The sequence below is a fragment of the Hibiscus syriacus genome, unplaced genomic scaffold (genome assembly GCF_006381635.1).
Source record: "Hibiscus syriacus cultivar Baekdansim isolate YM2019G1 unplaced genomic scaffold, ASM638163v2 tig00110943_pilon, whole genome shotgun sequence".
NCBI classification, from domain to species: Eukaryota; Viridiplantae; Streptophyta; class Magnoliopsida; order Malvales; family Malvaceae; genus Hibiscus; species Hibiscus syriacus.
Window position 1 is genome coordinate 1,232,735 of NW_024062924.1, and position 18,166 is coordinate 1,250,900.

Consider the following 18,166-nt stretch of genomic DNA (forward strand, 5'->3'; position numbering starts at 1 on the left):
CATGTCATATACTATCCTAGTCGTAGCTTGAATGAGGTACAAAGGAAATACACAACCACCGAGAAAAAACTACATGCCGTAGTTTTTGCATTTGATAAATTTAGACCATACCTAATTAGCACTAAAGTTATTGTTCACACTAATCACTCAGCTATAAAATACTTAGTGAACAAAAAGGATGCCAAGCCTAGACTCATTAGGTGGATCTTACTTTTGTAAGAATTCAACTTAGAGGTTGTAGATAGAAAATGTACTGATAACCAAGTTGTTGATCATTTATCTAGGCTACAGAACAATTCTGAATACCATGACACTATAGATATTCAAGAGGAATTCCCTGATGAGAAAATTTCATATGCCATGGCAATCCCGTGGTACGCTGACCTTGTTAATTTTCTTGTTAGTGGTATATTGCCTTTTGATTTGAACAGCCAGGGAAAGAAAAAATTCAAGAAGGATGCAAGTTTCTACTTTTGGGATGAGCCATATTTATTCAAGCATTGTACAAACCAGCTCATTAGACGATGTGTACTTGAAGCAGAGCAATGAGACATTCTATATCATTGTCATAAGACCCCAAGTAGAGGCCATTTTGGAGAACCAAGGACCACTGCCAAGGTTCTACATTCAGGCTTTTATTGTCCAACTCTGTTCAAAGATGCACATGCATTTTACAAGTCCTATGATGAATGCCAATGCATTGGGAACATATTCATGCGACATGTAATGCCACTGCAAGGCATTTTGGAAATTGAGTTGTTTGGCAATTGGGGTATTGATTTCATGGGAATATTCCCATCTTCTTGTGGTGATATGTACATTTTATTGGCCTTGGATTACATATCCAAGTGGGTGGAGTCAATTGTGACATCAAAGAATGATTCCAAAACCGTGGTTAAGTTTTTGCATAAACATATCTTCACTTGGTTTGGAGTACATCGATCCATCATTAGCGATGAGGGTACCCACTTTGATAACAAGTTGATTTCCAAGGCATTAAGAAGATATGGAGTCCGTCACAAGATTGCCATGGCATACCATCCATAGACGAATGGCCAAGCTGAAATATCAAACCATAGATATTAGAGAAAGTGGTGAATCCGAGGTGAAAGAATTGGTCACCAAAGTTAGATAAAACACTTTGAGCATATAGAACACCTTTCAAGACTCATATGGGCATCCAACTCCCTATCGAGTTAGAACATAAAGCGTCTTGGGCTATTAAGAGGCTAATTTTTTATGCTCAGTTAGCTGGGGAACAAAGATTGTTGGAGCTCAATGAGATGGAAGAGTTCAGAACATGAGCATATGAGAATGTCATGATATACAAGGAAAATATTAAAAAGTAGCATGACCAAAAGCTGATGCAACGACATTTTTATGTTAGCGAACAAGTGTTACTTTACAATTACAGACTTAATCTCTTCCCTAGAAAACTCAAATCTCAATGGTCAGGACTATTTAAGGTACATCATGTCTATCCCCATGGAGTTGTTGATATAAAAAATGTCGACAATGGGATGATCTTTAAGATCAATGTTCAACACCTAAAAGTTTACAATGGAACTCCATTGTTGTGTGACAAGTCGGTGCTTTATCTACACGATGCTTGATTGTGTATGCCTAGTAAACCAAATTTTAATGCCATGACATTGAATTTCGTTGATTATGCATAAATAACAAATTTGTTTTTCTTTTATTTTTATTTTGTTTTTATTATTCATGGATAATGATAATTTTTTTGTTCTGTAGGGACCCATCAGTACCCAGGGATATACGAAAGAGAGATTACCAAGGGGCAGGAAAAAGACAAAGCAATTAAAGGGGGAAATATTCTTTTATACTTTCTTTCTTTACTTTATTTTATTTCCATATCTTTATTTCTCTCTCTACATTGTCATTTCACGTCACAGATAATTTTACATTTTCTTTTTCCCACCTACCCATTTTCCCCACCGACTCATTTTTTTCAACCATCCACTCACTCCATATCTTCCATTATTTCTTTTAACTTTTTCTTTTCATCTTCTTCTTTTCTCATTTTCCTCCATAACCAACGCCTTTAAAGTAACACAACCTCTTAAATTTTTTTATTTTTTTAATTCAAACCGTGACAAAATGGTATGAACAAGACCCACAAAAGTTGAAACTATGATTCATCATTAGTTTGTAAATGATGCGGCAAAGGAACAATTTTAAAATTTTAAGAACTGTAAGCTTTTTTTTAAGTTAGGGTTCATCTTCACCGATGAACATGACGGAGGTTTTGGGCTAGACATGATGGACATTGTTGAGCCATTGAAATGGCACAAGTTTGCAATGCACCCCGTCCCCGTTAACGCTTCTTTAGTGAAAGAATTAATGCAAATATTTCCAAACCGAATCAACATGCCATTTTTTTCCAAGGTAAATATATTCGTTTTACACCTTATCTAATAATTTCTATTTTCATTTACAGGGTGTTGAATATCAACCTACAAACTTTGAGAAAGGTGTTAATAGTGCAACTTACGATAGAGTCCTTGAAGATTTATGTTTTCCGAATGCCACTTGGAATGGTCACTAGAACATCCTTTACTTTGTTAATCGAGAATGCCTTCAACCGCGCGCAAAGCAGTAAAACCATTTCATGAAACATAAGCTCATGTCGACCGCCCATAATATAATGGTAACCCTTCGACATTTAATGCTTTTACACTTCTTTGTGGTTACATGTCCTATTGATGCGAGTAGAATAATTTTTGAACAAGAGCATGATGCTTGAGTAAGAAAACTAGCGCTTTGATATTTTCGAATCTTATTATCGCACTCTGTCGAAAGAAAAAGATTTTTTAAAGTAGTTTTAATAAGGTCTTGTATGAGGTCTCGCGTATAACAAGAACCCGATTTCCAATGTTATCAGGTTTGGTTAACCCTAAATCTAAGATAGCTACAACTGAAGAGTTTGAGGATGACAAACCATCTAACTCTAAGGCAAGAATGCATGCTCTCAAGGAAACTGTCCAGCAGACACAGACTCTTTTGCATGATCTATACGATGATTTAAAAAATTTCTTTGGCTATGTAAAGCACAAGGATGTTGTGGTCGAGTCCATGTTTCAAGAAATGCTTCCCCACATCGAACAGAATTTCCTGGGTTTCCCGAATGAAATTCTGATGGCATTTGATACTAAGGTATCTCCTGAGCCCGATGATGTTGACCCTCCAATTATTTAGACAGTCTCAGATCTTGCCCCCAATCCCCTACTCTGGAGTCTCCTATGGCACCATTCGAACCTACCCTCAGTCTAATTGTTGTATCTCCTTTTGCTCTCCGGACTAGCCATCGCACTAAGACATCGGTGGTACATGTTAATATTCCTCACTATTATTCAATTTCTTCTGATTTCAGCCCTGCAACCCTCTGAAAGAGAACAAGACATGGAGTTGCAAGCACCTCCACCGCAACACCGCCATCACTATAAAAAATTGAGGTACCTCACTTTGCACTCATTTCACATTAATTTTTGAATTACATAAGATTACATTTAGTTTAAGTAATTCGTTGTCTTAAGCATTGAAGATAATGCTTCTCTCAAGTTAGGGGGAGGTAGTGTTCTTTGTATAACATATGCATGATAGTGTTAGCATAATACTTTGCCATGGCATCAGTAAGTTGTAGGATAATTAGACAAAATATTTTGTTGATACATGATGGTGATGAACTTTTTAGGATAGAAATTTAATGTAAATGACTATTGAGAATGATATAACTCAATCTAGGGTTTGATGCTTTGTGAATTATTCTTACACGATTGTATGTACTCTATACTTAAGGAATTTAAGAATTTTTTATGAAAGAACTCTAGTTAGCCTTGGCATTGAAATTTGGAATTATGATGAAATAATAAATCAATTAGAACTCCCTTATGTCTAAAATTGTGAATAAATGCTTCAATATAGTTGTAGAGGGACAATCCTCTTTGTCGTGGTAGTGCCTGGAACTTTCTTTAATATATGGCAGCCATGTGTGTATGAGTGAATGAAAGCAGTCATGAGATGACTCTACTTGACTAGCTTGGGGGTGGAAGGTATGTTCCCTTTCACCTAGAGTGTGGGATGGTATGTGTGATGGGCTGACTCTCCTAGTAGCAGCTTTAAAAAAAAGTAAAAGGGAGTATAAATGTGCCTAATGAATAAGTAAATGTCATGAAAAAAATAGGGAACTTAATTAGAAATTGCTTAAATTTTTTAAGTATAGATTAAATACAATCACATACACACAACCACAAAGAATCTTAACCTAGGGAAAAGTACTTGATTTCTTAATATGTCTAACATGTTAAAGCCAATTTTTTCTAAGGGTTGAAATTTTATTTTTGTCTTGACTATCTTGTTGTTGAAAGTTACCATGACATTTTATTTGTGTTAATTGCTATCCATTGCTTGAGGACAAGCAATAGCTTAAGTTTGGGGTGTGATAACTTCGTAACAAGGATACTTTTAAGGCCTTTTTCACTTAAGTTATTGTTTGTTTAAGGATTCATATAGGTTATTTTAGATGCATATAGTTGAATATACTTACATTTATGGTAGTTGTGTTATTTTATTTTGTTAAGGTGTTGTATGAGGAGGAATATGTGGTTTTTAGTGATGTGCAGGAAATAACAAGCAAAAAGGGTGAGCTGGGAAGGAATGTCGTGACATCACACGTTACTGAAGCAGATTGAAATGTCTTTCCATTTCTGGCACAGAAAAGGAAAAAATATATTTTCTCAAAAGGACTGCTGACAAGGCACATGTATGATAGTTGTTGATAACTCCGTAAAAAGACTCAATTTCCAGTCTTTTCACTTAATTTATTACTCGTCTAAACAAAGTATGCATAGCATTTTAGTTACATTTAGTTGCATATAGGTTATATTAGCATGTGGTGGATAAATTTTGCTTAGGTAAGATTTATTTGGTTTGACTGATGCTGCTGAGGAGAAATGGTTGCTTGGATTGTGTTTGTGCATGATACTTACAGAGGAATAACATTTCAGTCGTGACAACATAAATTAACAAAGGCCAACGGAACAGACAAGAACGTGAGGAGCTGATTTTTCTAGCCAAGGCAAGGTTTAGCTGAATGACCCACTTCACGTGCAAGCAAAGCCTTAATTATTTTGACAGTCGCCTTTCTTTTTTAGTCTGGACATTTAATAACGGTTATTTAAGGAAACTCCAAAAGCTTGCAAAGCCCTATGATATATTTCCTTATAAATAACCAGCCATAGTCGACAAAGAAGAGAGGCAAGGAAGAAGAGAGAAGAGCTTTACCCAAGGCATGAGCAAGCAACTGCAGTACTTCTTCATCGTCTACCCACCGACCTTCCTTAGTGTCCTCCATAGCCAGACTTTAACAGAGCAGTGATCAGGCCTCGAGAGAGGGTGATCCCCAAGGTAGGCGTAGTGTTGATCAGAATCGTCGTGACAGAGCCCCCGGTTTTGGGAGTCGTTCTTCCTTTCTTCTTAACTTTTTATCTATTTGGGTTTGTATTAAACGTTGAATTATGGATGATATTTGATAGCACCATGAATGTCTTACTTGGTGTTAAACTTTTTTTTGCCTGAACAATATTTTTATGTTTTATGAATGACGAATTATGTTTTACGTATGACTGTTTTGCTCAATGTTTAAATATTTTACCTTACGCTGTAAGAGCATCGAGAGATCGCCTGGGGTATTGGTAAAACATGTCCCGGCAATATAAGAGCATCGAGAGATAACCTTTTGTTTAAATAGTGATTCTCAGATTCGAGAGAATTAAGATAGATCCACGTGAGCAATGGAATGAATCCGGGATGGTGAAATTCTAACTTGTTACCTTAGAGATAAGGAGTAAGTTTCAATCGACTAAAAGGGATAGACACCAGAGTAGGATAGATAAAGCCTATAGTTTATGCTGAGAGGTATTGCTACAACAACAGTTTGACAAACCAAGGGTTGTAGTTAACGCTGAGGAGTATTGCCATATCAAGCGTCTAAGAATACCTAGTAATCTTGTCGGGCAGTTTAGCAAGTCATAATAATTCATTATAGACTTAGAAATAATTGTTGACACTACAAGGGTTTAGCATAAGTGCTCTGTGATATGTCTGAATATGTAAGGTTGTTTGTATTATATTTGAATCAACACTTGTCTAGTTTTATTTTACTTTAGCATTCTGCATAATTATTTTGCCTTGGTCAAACTTTTCTGCAATTGTTAAATCAATTCTTTGTCTTATTAATATTAGTTCTTAAGTTGATATTTAGTAGGACTTAGTTTGTGACATTAGTTCTAGTTGTGGTGAAAATATATTTCTCGACCAATCCCTGTGGAGACTATACTCACATACCCTATATTACTTGAATCGATTGTGTATACTAGCACATATTTGCTTGCCTTTAAATATACATGCAAAAGATGAATCTAGGGGTATGATGGGTATTTCGAGTGCAAAATCCTAAAAATACCCTTAGATATTTTTATTATTAAAGGACACCTCATAAAAGAGAGAATATGAGACACACACTCCAGCTAAAAATCTTATTTTATCCATCTCCTCTACCGTTTTCTTCTCTTAATTTTTAGTGGTGTTCCTCCATTAACGATCTCTAAGAAGTAGCGAGCTAGGCATCCAAGAGGAGCTAGTGAGCTAAGACAATTCGTGGTGGGTGATGAGTGCTTTGCTAACGAGCGTCGAAGGCTTTTTCCTCTTTCCATTTTGCTTTTACTTCTTATATGATTTAGGTTACAAGGAAGAATGGATTTATTGGTTTATTTCATGGATTATTCGAACCCCACCATGAACCAACTTTATTTGGTGGGAGTTCATGATGGATGCTTAAGTTCTGCCTTTAATGAATGATTATTCTTTTCTATGATTTTATTTGTTTTGTTTATGATGTTTAATGTCTTAAGGTTGTATGTGCTATGAGAGTAGCCAATTTTAAAAAAATACTTAGTGTTCGAGAGAAACTAAGTAGCTCATCTTTAGTATTCGAGAGAAACTAAGGAGGATCAACATAAGTAATGGGTTCTATGTAACCCCCACAGACCGATACGGGTAACCCCATCCAATCTGGAGTGTAATATTAGGGCCACCGGAGCGACCAACTTTAAAAATCTCAGAAAATTTAAAACTTTTATCAAAACATGTAAACTTATAAAATGATTTATGAATACAAAGTAAAATTTATCAGTATTCAGAAATAAAACAGATTTTCAGACTCATATATATAAAACAAAACACAATTACATGCCCCCTAATCACATGTACCATACTCTGCAAGCAACGCCGGGAGAACTTCCTTACTGATATCGATAGATAAACTGGTACGATTCTTTTAACCTGAAAAGGTGAGTAACATAGTGAGCTTTAGAAATCTCAGTGATACAAAACTACCAGATGATGCTGAAGAACGTACATATATAGATAAACATATATTTCCTTATCGGTTCAGACATCTACATATCTTTATATTGAGCGGAAATCCTACTGATATTTTAGGTAGTAACAGACAGTGAGCTTTAAGTTTAAAAAAAATATTTCGGATGACTGAGTTCAGGAGATCATAATAGGTTATCTAGTGTGTTCCCTCAAAACCAGTAAAAAGATACACATCTTTTTAAAATATATTTTTTTTAAAAACCTCATTATCCCTCCAACCGCTACACATCATAATGTGTAGGTTCACCAGAACCATACACCCAACCGCACAGCTAGTAAGGCCCTTAGCACAAACCCGAGGAACCTATAGATATACTTCCTCCAACAATAACCCCCCAAATAAAACATATTTCTGTCAGTAAACGAAGATATCAGAAATCAAAACAGAATTCATTTCAGATATCAGAACAGAATCCAGGTCAGAATTTAGATCAAGTATCAGAATAGAATTCAAATCGAAAATCAAATAAAACATTCATATGATTAGGGAACACACCAGAGTTTACAGATATTATTCAGAGATATTGGTTAATCTTATCAGGCAGATAAACACGATTCTTCATTTTATTTATAGAATGTCCGAAGTTAGAATCTCTATTGAAAGAGTTCGTTAACTGACGGAATGATCAGTTATTCAGAATATTTTATATCAGGATCATATCTTATTCAGATATTTTTCGGAAGCTCTACGTAATCAGAAGGGTATTCAAAATCCTTTACTTATGAGTTACTTGTGTTTTCATACAGGACCAGAGTGATTTGAGTTGATAAGGAAAAACGAAGATTCAGAACCTTTACAATCTATGTCGATTGATCGGATTATCGAACAACTCTTAGATGAATAGTTCCCATAACTAATGCTTTTCAACTGGTCAATTCATTATCCTTTCTGGGTATTTACTCTTTAATACCACAAATTCTTTTCCATAGATCATCTTCAGAATCATCGATGAATAGATCTTTCAATGTCTTAATTTCATTTCCATACTTCCACAATATAATGAAATGCTGACATACTTGATTTGTAGTTCATAACCCAGAAGGACAGTACATCATGTAAGTTCATTAGCATTTCCAGACTCATCCAAATCACTTATTTAATCCTTAGTCATTGAGGTTACTTAGATCACTTAGTAGTCAAGTCTATCCCGGTTACTTCAGAGTTTTCCAGAGTAACTCGGATGTTTTTGAATTTCGATACATATTATACTTTCGTTCAGTTCAATTTGGTCTTCGTTTTTGACTTGTCGAACAAATATCAAATTCTTAGTACTGAATGCGGTCTAGAGTTTACCTGGGCTAAATACTTCCAAAATTATCATCGAGCCAAACTTGAGAAGATGAACACACATTCAAGTAATATCTATTTCATTCAGGTACTGATATATCATTAAGGTTGATCGGCTCACTTAAGTTGTGTTCCATAACTTTTAAGGGTAGTATAACACCCATATTTATTTGGATTCCTTAATTAATCCAAAACATCTACTTAGTCTAGGTCATTAGGGTATTTTAGTCATTCTGGTGCTCAGTCTTATTCCATTAATTTCAGAAGTCAAGGATATCCCATCATTCTTGAGCTGGGTGATATTCTTAGGCTATTTCCATTCCAGGGTCAATTCAGCTATTTTTCCTCTCAAGAGTAATTTCGTAATTTCTTAACTATATAATTTCAATATTAAAAACTCTTAACAAGGATAATTATAATTTAGAGAATCTGAGGTTAATCGCTTTCCCATATAATGTCTAAACTTTAAATTATTCCTTAAAAAACTTCTAGTATCTTGTACAAGCCATCTTGGATTTAGAAATCGGTTATCCAGATTTCCCATGCAAAACTAGTATTTTCTGTACACATCAATAGTTTCATCATATCAATATGTCTTTAAAAATTCTTAACTAATTTCCACAGTCAATTCTTGTCCTTATTACAACATAAGGGTAATTTCATAATTATACCTAATCGAAGTATTCTCATAATCTATTTCTTAAACCGTATTTGGTTCAAGTCCATCCATAATTAAACAGGCATAATAGTTCAATCATATACATCCATGCATTTTTCCGTTAACAACATGTTCTATAATTCAAGAAAATGTAGTAATGTATTACCTCGATTTATGTGCCATACTGATCGACCATTTAAACTCCATTCGAACGTCCTCATTCTTGAAATAAACTTCTAATAATTCGTCGAATACATATCAACAGAAATTTTATTTAAAACGGAGCTTAATTACATAAAACTAATCGAATATGGTGATAAATCAGTGAAAACCAGCTTATCGTATTTAAATTTGACGAAACAGACTTCGTATTCGGATTCAGGACGTCTAAAAACATAAAATATGACTTTTCCAAAATTTTGACTTTTTGGTCAAAGTCAACGGGTTTGACTGACAATTTCAAGGCTTTCGGGTTTGAATTTGGAAAAACGGATTGTGAAATTGAACTCAGGACATCGAAAAATGTCAGGATAGGTATACCTAGAAAAAGTCAACGGTCGGTCAACGCCGGTCAAAGGTCCACTCAACGGTGGTCAATGCCGGTCAACGCGGTTAATGGTCAACAGTCAACAACCAACAGTGGTCAAAAGTAAACAGTTCGGTCTAGGCGGCTCAGCTCAAACGGCTCCCCAGGTTTCCAGACGAAGCCCACTCTCAGGTGGTGGCGCGTGCGGCGCGTGAACAGTGCTACGGTGTCCGAAAAATTCCCAAAACTTTTCTAAAAATATTTTATGGCATTTTGAGACACTTACCAAGCTTGATTCAAAATTTTGAACGGTCGAGAGCTCGATTCTGAAATGTCAAAAACTTTGACTCTCTCACCCCTCATGCGTCGGCAAAGACGGAGACAAGAAGGACATCGACGGACTCGAAACGATGCAAGAAACACGATGATACGGGAGGTGTCAAAAATAGGTGGTCGGATCAACAAGAATTGACGAAAAACCAATGGAGAATGAGTTAAAACGAACGATACTTTTGGTTGAAATTTATAGAAAAACGACGTGGGGGGTTTTGTTCATCGGTAGACAACGAACACGATGGTGGTTTTGGTTCGTCAAACGGTGGTCGGACGGTGGAGAAATTAGAGTGGAAAGAAGGGTCAATGGGGGAGGGAAATGGGGAAGCATTTTGGAAACAGATCGGGGAAAAGGGGTTTATAATTCATCATATAAAAAAATGGGTAAACTATGAGTTTCGTAACTGAATTTCTTGCACTTCTTAAAATGATCTGCCAACTTTACGATTTTACAATTTAATCCTCAATTTCTTCCAAAATACCACTTTAAAATCAATATTTTATCATTTCTTAATTTTTAGCCCCTGAATTGGGGTGTGACAATTCTCCCCTCCTTAAAAGAATTTTGCCTCGAAATTCATTCATGTCACAAAATTGCATAAATGAAACTTCCATCAGTTCTTTCATATCTTTCAGTACCTTTTACAAAAGTAACGATACTCTATTAATCCTTAACCAGTTGAGTATACATTTTCTTCAAAACTCCCTCATTCCAACAAAATAATCAGAATATATTTATCCTTGTGGAATCAATTCAGCCTTGGTTACGAGAATAGGTTCATAGAGCGGTAACATATCCCAATTTCATTTCTGGAGTCGGGTCAGAATTTCTCAGATGAGTAACTCTCACATGGTTCGTGACGTACTTTACATAATTCAAATAGACGTTACTGGTATTCCTTTATAAAACGATAGAGTCCCAACAGATGAAAACTTAGGTTTGCTCATTACAGATAGGGACTCAACCTTAGAGTTCCAGCTCAGAGAAGTACGATTGTAGTCTAGGGGCATGTACTGATCATACATCCTTGGATTTAGAAATCGGTTATCCAGATTTCCTAAGCAAAACCTGTATTTTCTGTACACATCAGTAGTTTCATCGTCTCAATATGTCTTTAAAAATTCTTATCCAATTTCCAGAGTCAATTCTTGTCCTTATTACAACATAAGGGTAATTTCATAATTTTACCTAATCGAAGTATTCTCATAATCAATTGCTTAAACCGTATTATGTTCAAGTCAATCCATAATCAAACAGGCATAATAGTTCAATCATATACATCCATGCATTTTTTCGTTAACAACATCCATTTAAACTCTATTTGAACATCTTCGATCTTGAAATCAACTTCCAATAATTCCTCGAATACTTATCAACAGAAATTTCATTAAAAACGAAGCTTAGTTACGTAAAACAGATCGAAACTGGTGATAAATCTATGAAAACCAGCTTACTTTGAATTTGACGAAACTGACTTCGAATTCAGATTCAGGACGTCGAAAAACATAAAATATGACTTTTTGAAGATTTTGACTTTTGGTCAAAGTTAATAGGTTTGACTGACAATTTCAAGGCTTTCGGGTCTGAATTTGGCAAAATAGATTGCGGAATCGAACTCAGGACTTTGAAAAATGTCAGGATAGGTATACTCATAAAAAGTTAACAGTCGGTCAACGCCCGGTCAAAGGTCCGGTCAAAGGTGGTCAATGCGGTCAATGGTCAATAGTGGTCAACAGTAAACGGCTCAGTCCAAGCGGCTCAGTTCAGCCCAAACGGCTTGGCTCAAACGTCTCCCCAGGCTTGCAGGTGAAGCCCACTCTTAGGTGGTGGCACGTGCGGCGCGTGAATAGTGCTACAGTGTCCGAAAAATTCCCAAATATTTTCTAAAATATATTTTATGGCATTTTGAGACCGTTACCAAGCTCGGTTCACAATTTTGACTGGTGGAAAGCTCGATTCTGAAACGTCGAAAACTTTGACTCTCTCACCCCTCCACGCGTAGACGACGACGGAGACAAGAAGCACGCCGACAGACTCGGAATGATGAAAGAAATATGATGGTGTGGGAGGTGTCGAAAATGGGTGGTCGGACAGACGTGAATCGACAAAAAACCAACGGAGATTGAGTTAAAATCGATAATACTTACGGTTGAAATTTATGACAAATGACGCTGATTCACGATGAGAGGTTTGAGGGGTTTTGTTCATCGGTCGACAACGAACATGATGGTGGTTTCAGTTCATCAAACGGTGGCCGGACGGTGGAGAAATCGGAGTGGAAAGGAGGGTCAATAGGGGAGGGAAATGGGGAAGTATTCTGGAAACTGATCGGGGAAAAGGGGTTTATAATTCATCATATAAAAAATAGGTAAACTATGAGTTTAGTCACTAAATTTCCTGCACTTCTTAAAACGATCTGCCAACTTTACGATTTTATAATTTCTTCCAAAATACCACTTTAAAATCAATACTTTATAATTTCTTAATTTTTAGCCCCTAAATTAGGGTGTGACATTCTAGATAATAACTAAGCCTAATCCACCTTTAAACATAAGGCTATGATTTTAATCGACTAAAAGGAGTAGTGCTCGGTCGAGAGGGTAGATGTTAGTGTGAATATTGAATGGTATTGCCGTGACATTCTGTTAGACTGATGGGATCCCTGCACGAGCTAACGCCAATAGGTATTGCCATGGCATTCTCAACCTATCGAGTCCCTTGACTAGAGATAACATAGGGAATCTTTAGTAAACTCTGTCAGGCAAGTAAACCATGGAAGTAAGATGATCTTGAAAAGTTAGAATTGAATTTCCTAGTGACTCCTATCATTCATTCACGTAGTAGCTTGTTGTGCGAGGATTATCTAGTCATTCTAGTCAAATCTAGTTTTTACCGTTTTGTTTACCTTTACATTTTCATTTGATTTCTCTACACACACTTTATTTTTCCACGCATCTCCATTTGCTACCACATCACACTATCATTCCATCCCAACCAATAGGTATTGCCTTGACATTTTTCTTTGGTATATACCATCACACTAACTATACTTAGATAAAGTAATCATTTGCTTTGGTTAAACATATAAATTTCCACCAATCCCTATAGAGACGATACTCACTCATCATTATATTACTTGTTCAATTACGTATATTCCACATTAATTACGTATAATTTTATAGTACTCATAGCACGCAACAATGACATCCTTCAGTATGTCAAATATTGAACTTACCCGTCCGAAGATACCAAAAATGACAAACAAACCCTAAGAAGGTTGGCTATGGGGTACATACTCGAAGGGTATATTATGTATAAGAAAGGAAAAGATCAGGTATTGTTGCAATTCTTAGACAAAATAGAGGCCAAGAAAATACTGGAAGAAGTTCATGAAAGAATTTGTGGAACACATGTCAATGGTTTCATAATGGCCAAGTAAATTATGAGATATGGGTACTACTGATCTACAATGGAAGGGGATTGTATTAATTATGCCCGCAAATGCCATAACTTTCAGATTTATGGTGATAAAATACATGTGCCTCCTTCGCTACTCCATGTAATGACTGCGCCCTGGCCATTCCCAATGTGGGGCGTGGACATCATCGGACCAATCACATCAATGGCTTATAATGGTCACCGTATCATCTTTGTGGCCATAGATTACTTCACCAAATGTGTAGAACTTGCATCCTATGCCAATGTTACAAAGGGGGTAGTATGTAGATTCTTGAAGAAGGAGATTAATTACAGATATGGGACACTCGAGAGAATTATTTTAGACAATGCTTTGAATTTGAACGACTGGATGGTTGGGATCTGTAAAAAGTTCAAAATCAAACATCACAACTTGGTTCTGTATCGCCCGAAGATGAATGGGGCAGTAGAGGCAGCAAATAAAAGTATCAAGAAAATTAACACAAAGACAACTGAAACATATAAGGACCGACACGAGAAGTTACCTTTTGCTCTACTTGCTTATTGCACTTCTGTCCGCACTTCGACTAGGGCAACACCTTTCGCGCTAGTCTATGGGATGGAAGCAGTTTTACAATTTAAAGTGGAAATCCCTTATTTGAGAGTACTCATGGAGCTGAAATTACAGGAGGCTGATTGGGTCCAAAATAGATTCGATCAATTAAATTTAATTAAAAGTATCATCCGAATTACGACTTAGCGTCCTTCAAAGCAATGAGTAAGATCATTCCACGACTTAGCATCTTTCTGAGTAAAGAATGAGTTTGTCTCCAGATTTAACACCCGAATTACGACTTAGTATTCTTCAAAAGAATGAGTCAGATCGTTCTACGACTCAGTGTCTTTCAGAAGAAAGAGTGCGATCGTCACCAGATTTCAGCGAAAATGACCAAATGACTTCAATGTGGATGACCAGTGTAGTCTTCAACATCAAATTTCAAAACAAAAGAGAGAACCAGACAAAAACGCATTGTTTTTTCGTCTTTGCCCTAATCTTGTTAACACAAGAATAGACAAAAAAGGGTAGTTGCAGACACACGTTTTTGTTCGGGTTTATAAATTATTATTATTATTTACCTAATATTATTATTATATATTATTATTATTATTAATTTTTTTATTTTACATTTTATAGACCACATAACTGAGGCCCAATTTATAATACTAAAGTTGGACGTAGCCCAAGTCAGCAAACCTGAAGCCCAACTAAGCTGATCCAAATGACAAACTTGGCTCGGCCCAACTAGGGTTTCTAAACCCTAGCCTTAATTTGACCTAACCCTAGGGAGCTAGTGATGTCGCATCACCGCCACTATTTCGACCACGTAATCTCGTCATCCACCAGCCACCAATTCAACCACTCAGCATCATCATCTCGTACAAGCAGTGAGGAAAATCAGTAAAAATAACAAAATCCAAAACCCTTCAATAAAAAATTAAAATAATACCGTAAAACCGGGAATGATGTAGGGAATCATTTCCCCTATCAACCAACCACCATAGCTTCACCAAAACTGAACCAAAATGCATATAAACCAACATGCAAGTAGAGAGAGGGGTCATTCAAAAAAAGGGATTCAAAAAAAAATGAGAAATATTAAAAAAAGAAGAAAACAAAGAAAGAAAGAAAAGAAAAAAGAAAACATAGGAGAAAACAAAAAAAAAGAGAAAGAGATTTTACCTCTCAAACCCGAGCATCATCATCGGGTCACTGAAGTCAATGAGATCTTGTGAACTTCAAAGGTAGTTTTTTTATTTTATTTTTGTGAGTCGTTTCTTAAGAGTTTATATAAGTTTAGGTTAGATTTGGGTGGTTGTTGATTACAAAGTGCAGAGAGGGAGTCTAGGGGAACTCACTGAACCATGATCGGCTATCCACTATGGCTGTTTGGGAGGCTTTCGGAGGGGAGGCTCATCTCCCCTCTCGATTAAAAGAAATAAAATGATAGAGAGTTTAGGGGAGAGGGCTATGCGGCTAAAATGAAAATGGGGAGGGAATTAAGCTTTTTTGTTCATAACGGGGGTTATATAAATCAACTAAAACGATGTCGTTTTACCTCCCCTCACCCGTGTTTTATTTTATGTTAAGGGTAAATTGCAATTTTGGCCATCGGTTGTTTGTATCTTTCTGTTTTAGTTACGAATAAAGCGTTCATTTATGATTATGAGCCTTGTATGTTTTATTTTTTTATGTTTTAGCCACGCATTTAAATGCTATGGTTAAAGATCTCGTTGAGTTCATTAATTTGAGATAGATTGCATTATAGTCCTTCCGTTTATTTCATTTTAGTTCTCATATTTAGTGTAAAATTCATTTTAGTCATTATCTTCTTATGAATATATTTTGGTAAAATAACTAGCTTAGTTTAGTAATTTTTTATTATTATATTTTAATCATCCAGGCACTCAACAAATGGATACATAGGTTAATTTTATTTTATGTATTTATTATTATTTTGTCATCCTTTACGTTATTTGTTTATTATTGTTTTATTGAAATATTTTATAAAACATGTGTATCTTCGAATACTGTTGAGAACGTTCGTTGTAGAATGAGCATGAAAAACACCTCCCTAAAGGGGAAGTGTGATTCGACGACATTCAAACGAAAAACGAAATCGTAATTAATAAATCAATTTTAGTAAAAAGGATCGTACTTTAATTTTGATTCGAAATTACGAATTCCATGATTACGACAACATATAAGCGATTAGGTACTGATTTCGAGCATTGTGGGGGTGCTCAGCCTTCCCCACAAGAAATCAACTCTCTAACTCTTAAAAATGAATGTTTCGTAATGCAGATCAATTTTTGTCTTTAAAATATTTTTTCTTACATTTGTTTAAACTACATTTTTAGTTATTCAACCTACCTAACTCAAAGGTCGATGACGACTCCAATTCGATACAAAATTTCAAATTCATTGAAAACCCCCTTTTTTTAAAAAAAATAAGTCAGAATTATTTTTAATTCGTGCATTTCGTTTTTTTTAAACGTTATGACAGTTAGGATGTTCAATTTCCGGTCAAAACTCTGATTTTTCGCATTCTAATTCGATCATTGTCGACGATGCCATCTACCAGAATTTGGCTGCAAAACTCTGAAAAGCTGAAGCAATTTGTGTGCAGGCCATACCATAGTTATATCTATACTATATATGTAACTTTGATATTAATGTTTGTTGAAACTTTTTTCTTGTATTCGTGCAAAACATAATTTTCATTATATAGCGAGTGTGTCATAATCTAGGCTATGCTTGTGTAACCCTTCAAGACAGAAAATGAACCGAGTTTGAATGTATAAGTTATATTTGTGTTCGTTTATTTATATATATAAATATTAATTTTCAATTCGTATTTGCTTAAATTTTCAGTATCGTGTTCGTATTTGTTTCTTTATTTTTAAGGGGTTTGTATTATGTTTGAGATCATATTCGTTTAGCATTCGTTTAATGTTCATGAACATGTTTTGTTTAACGTCCGTCTAATATTCCACCACCGATACTCTATTTTATCCTCTTATTTGCAAGCCAAAGAAAAATGGTGAAATTACACCACTAATCCTTAAATTCATTAGGCTTCCAGTTTGAAATCCAAAGTTCACTTTATGTGCAATTTAATTCCTATTTTTACCAAAATTTTAAACGTAAAAAATAAAAGAAAAAGAAGAACCGTGTAAACAAACGTATGAACGAGTTCGTAAATGAGCCAATAAACAAGTATGTTGGTTAAGATAAACGGATTAAACACACCTATATTTATGTTCGTTCGTGTTTAATGTTCATATACGTCCTGGCTTTTCACCTCCTTTGGATTGCTTGTGACCAATTCTATACAAAATATAAGCATCGATACATGCAAACATAACCTGATCCGAGTCAAGAAACCTGGAAAAATCCATAATATTCAAGCACTCGCAATCACTCGGTAACCATTGAGTTAACCCTACCAATCGGATAGCAAGAGCTTTCAAGCCAGGTTTCCCATAGTAGCTGAGTGGGAACCAAGCCTTCACCAAGGAACGAACATCGATTATCTTTCCACAACTCACCCCATACTCATTCTGGAGTTTCAACACAGTTTCTTCGACTACGATCCCCACGAAAACCACCTTCAAGTCACTTAGAAAGCTCTTGAGTGACTGGGGTATGTCTTTTACATGGAGGAGTTGAATAACGAGACACATGGTGTCGACACACAGTTGAGAGTAAGGATTTTGCTGCTCATTGATGCTATTGGACGAGGCTTCCATTTGCAGTTCAACCCTGCAATGATACCTAGTTGACCACCGGACATGAACTTGGATCGGACCCTGAGCACCCAACTTTCAGCATTCGAAGACTCGTCAGTGACTGTTGTTTCATTGGCTTTGCCACAGAAGCGAACCAAGTGAGTGTGGTAGACCATCTCTGGAACAAAATGTTGA